The sequence below is a fragment of the Triturus cristatus genome, chromosome 10, assembly GCF_964204655.1.
Source record: "Triturus cristatus chromosome 10, aTriCri1.1, whole genome shotgun sequence".
Taxonomy (NCBI): domain Eukaryota; kingdom Metazoa; phylum Chordata; class Amphibia; order Caudata; family Salamandridae; genus Triturus; species Triturus cristatus.
In genome coordinates, this window is record NC_140593.1 from 320798706 (window position 1) to 320803531 (window position 4826).

Below are 4826 nucleotides of genomic sequence, written 5' to 3' on the forward strand. Positions count from 1 at the left end.
CGTCCGATCTGAATTTGGAAAACGGGTGGCACCTCAGCGCAAATTCATCAGCAAAAGCCCGTCAAATCAACCAGGATTTAGTCAGGATAGACGTGGGAGGTTGCGGAGGCCCTCGAGAGCCGCAAGCCTACGCGGCCATCTTGGTTGCGCGCTAGGCTCCTCCTCTAGCTTTCAGTCTTAATGATGATTCTCAGATTTGTTTACCTCCATCTCACATTCTTTTGAGCAATTTATTTTCAATCTCGTGAATTCACCATATGGAATGCTTTCCAGGAGGGTTCTCAGATGGAAACTAGTTCCTTGTAGAATGCTGTTCATTGATGTTTCCTTTCGGTACAGTGTTGAGTGAATTTGATCTTCTTCAATATATATCCAGGTGTCCAAGAATGATTTTTCTTTTCTACCTGTAATGCAGGTGAAGCTCAAGCCCACATTGTTTTCATTCTGTGGTTTAAAATAATCTTTGACTTCTCTCTCTGTTCCATTCCATATTATAAATAAATCATGAATAAATCTGACCCACAAAATTATTTTGTCAATTTGTGTTTGATTCTGTGAATTCCAGGCTATTTCCTTCTCCCACCATCCAATTGTGATATTGGCATAGTTGGGCGAAAAGGAGATGCCGATGGCAGTCCCACAGTTATGTTTGTACAAATCATGATTGAAAATATACATATTGTTGGTCAGACATGTTTCTATCATGGACAGTAGCATTTTAGTGTGTTCTAATTCAGATATGTTTCTTTGTTGTAGAAATAAGTGCAAGCTTTTTGTCCCACTTGATGTTAAATAGATGTGTACAAGGGAACCACATATATGGTTGCTAATATGTATTCTTCATTCCAAGTTCTTCCAGTTAAAATCCTTAGGAAATCTCCTGTGTCACTGATGTAGGAACTCATGTTCTGTGCGATCGGTGCCAAGAAATAGTCTACATATTCTGATAGTTCTCACAAAGTGAATTACATGAGGAAACAATTGGTCGACCTGGTGGATTGATTGGAGACTTGTGTATTTTAGGCAGGAAGTAAATTGTTGGAATGGTCGGTAGATCGTTTGTTAAAAACTTCAACTCATTTTGATCAATTAGATTTCTTTCATGCCAATTTTTTAACTTTGTATTTAGATTTATTGTCATTTCATTGATTGGATTCTTTTGAAGCTTGGTGTATTTAGTAACATCATTTAATTGTCTATATGCTTCTTCTTTGTAGGAGTCCGTGTCCATCAGGACAATGTTTCCACCCTTGTCCGCGGGTTTGATTATTAATGTTTTATTCTCCATCAAAGATTTCAAGGCCTTCCTTTCTTTGCATGGTAGATTTTCTTTCTGGTTTGGATGTTTAATATTTTCCATTCTATCTAATTCTCCTGTTATTGCTTCCGCAAATAAATTTGTTTCCAGGTGACACTGCCGGGCAGAACCTTGACTTATTCTTTAGGCTAGTGGGGGGATGTCTGTCGGTTTCTAAAGATAGTTCTTGGAGGATTTGGTTTTCTGATCTTTCCCCAACTTCTATTTTGAACATTAGTTCAAACATACTTTTCAATTCTGGAATTTGATCAATGGTTAATTCAGTATTATCCTGCTTATAAGTTTCAGGTATTTGTGATGTGTCTTCTCCTGATTTCTTCACATTCATTTTTGCCAATTTTAATTTTCTTGTGTACTTGTACAGGTCGATTTTTGTCTGGGTGTAATCCAAATGATTTTCTGGACAAAAGGAGAGATACTTATTTAATAATGTTTTCTCTTCCTCTGTTAACTCATGTTTTGATAGATTTATTATTAAATTATTGTCTGCTATTTCTTCAGACTGCGCAGTTGATATTTTCTTCTTCCTTCTTGATCTTTCTTGATTTTTGGAGGATTCAGAGTCTACTCTGCCTCGTCCTCTGTTTGTTCATCTCCCCCTGCCTCTCCCCCTTTGCATTGTTTGGTCGATATGCATCAACCGCATTTCTTCTAAAAAAAGTCGGATTCTTGGCTGAGCTTTCACAAGATGGTGTGTCTCCTTCACTTATGTCAGATTTGCTCGTAATTTCTACAGTTGTGCTATGTTTGTTTGCTGCGTAATTTCTCTTTAATACATCAGATCTTTTTGCAAGTATTCTTCCATGCTGGTAGTCTGCCTCATCTCTCTTGAATTTCCTTTGCTTTCCCTCTTGAATTTCTATCTCATAACTTTCTAAGCGTGTTTCCATTTCTTTGCGTAATTTGTTTACTTCTTCTTTGTATGGGTGTGCTATCATTTGTGTTTCCACCTCTTCAATATTTTTCGTTATCTCATCCAAAACGATTTTTGCGTGTTTTATGAGTATTCTCATCATGTTCATCGAACATTCCAAATTATTTTGCCCCCATTCCTAATAAAGCTGCTTTCGTGTCAGTATGTGTGGGTATCGTAAAGATCCGTAGTCCTCTAGCTTCCCAACTTTTATTTATCTCCTTTTTATATAATCGTTCCACTTGGGCTATGAGTTGTTTTGGTATTTGCCCTGTGTTCTCCCGAGTGTTATTTTCTCCTGTTAAATTGACAGTTGACTGTGTGCCAGATTGAAACATTGTTGCCACTTTTACAGCGCTCTTCGCTTTCCGCGGTTCCATTGTGCCTGTATTTGTAGCCTTCTCACCACAGTTAATCTGATTTTCCTCACTGAATCGATACACAGGGAAAGTCTTTTGTCCCCCGTACTTTTTCCTTTAGGTTTCAGCCTCACTATTCTCATGTCATCGGTATCGTATACCGGGTTGACTTTCACATCAAACAAGCAGTGTCAAGCCGTCTCGTGGCTCACATTCATTATTGTGACATTCACTCACCTCCATGGAGACTCCCGTATGGCCGGCACCTTACGACTCCGACCTCTGGTGCTCTGACACGTCGGTGGTCTCTTCTTCTCTCTCGTGTTTAATGAGAGCTCACGAGCGCCGCTGCTTACTTTCAATTCCACAACAATTGGATCCCTGTTGCAGCGTGCTCAGCGACGGGTGCAGGTGCGATGGGCTGAATCCAAGCCCCAAAAATAATTTAAACAACAAAGTTGCGCTGCAATCTCGAAACCCGATTTTAAAGCTTTCATTCAGCTATATCGGTTCACACCAACACGTTTCAGCCATCCAAGGCCTTAATCATGATAGGTGAGTCTTTTTACCATTGTAGTTTTATACAATTCACATTAGCCTTCAATGTGGCATTGTGGGAGTTGTAGTGCATGTTATTATCTTTAAGTTTATATTTACAATATTTACATGGTATATTCAAATTCTTTGTGGTGGTATTGTTTGTATAGTACATATACATTTTCAAACAACATTACATATAAATTCCTTCAATTTGTATGCACTCGTTTTACTGAGTCATTTTTTGTGTACATTAGTAGGTTTTTTATTATTTCCAACTACAGTCAAAAAGTGCCAATTTGTATCATTCATTACTATACGTATGGTGCAGATTTCTTTAGCTGCGGTTTGTTGGGATTAGTGCCCATAGGATTCAGTTTATACACTAGGAGATCCTTTTGTATTTGTTTTATATTGCTGGTTTAGTTCAGTTTGTTCAAATACAAAGTTCAAAAATTGGCATGAAAAAAATCTAATTGATCAAAATGAGTTGAAAGATTTAACAAACGATCTACCGACCATTCCAACAACTTACTTCCTGCCTAAAATATACAAGTCTCTGATCAATCCACCAGGTCGACCAATTGTTTCCTCATATAATTCACTTTATGAGAAACTATCAGAATATGTATACTTTTTCTTGGCACCGATCCCACAGAACATGAGTTCCTACATCAGTGACACAGGAGATTTCCTAAGGATTTTAACTGGAAGAACTTGGAATGAAGAATACATATTAGCAACCATAGATGTGGTTTCCTTGTACACATCGATTGAACATCAAGTGGGACTAAAAGCTTGCACTTATTTTTTTACAACAAAGAAACATATCTGAATTAGAACACACTAAAATGCTACTATACATGATAGAAACATGTCTGACCAACAATATTTTTCTTTTCAATCATGATTTGTACAAACAAAACTGTGGGAATGCTATGGGCATTTCCTTTTTGCCCAACTATGCCAATATCACAATGGGATGGTGGGAGAAGAAAATAGCCTGGAATTCATGGAATCGAAAACAAATTGACAAAATAATTTTGTGGGTCAGATTTATTGACGATTTATTTATAATATGGAACGGAACAGAGAGAGATTTCAAAGAATATTTCAAAACACTGAATAAAAACAATGTGGGCTTGAGCTTCACCTGCACTACAAGTAGAAAAAACCTTTCGTTGTTGAACACCTGGATATATATTGAAGAAGATCAAATTCACTGAACGCTGTACCGAAAGAAAACATCAACCAACAGCATTCTATGTGGCATTAGCTTCCATCCGAGAACACTCCTAAAAAGTATCCCATATGGTGAATTCACGAGAATGAAAAGAAATTGCTCAAAAGAATGAGAAGTGGAGGAAAAAATCTGAGAAACATCATTAGAACTGAAAGCTAGAGGATACAAGGACACCACGGTCTGGAGAACCAGAAAAAACATCAGTAAAAAAACTCGAACTGAAACGCTAGTTATAAAACAAGAAAAAACAGCAGCAAACTCCAAAGTGCAGGAAGTCGCTCTATGTACCATCACTTACAGTAAAGAGAGTGGAATAATCATAAAAAAGATCCAGAAATATTGGCACCTAATAGCAAATGATCCTGACATTGGCTCCTTACTTTGATCACGTCCACTAGTTACATACAGGAAAACAAAATCAATAAAAGATCTAGTGGTAAGAAGTTACTTCTAAGA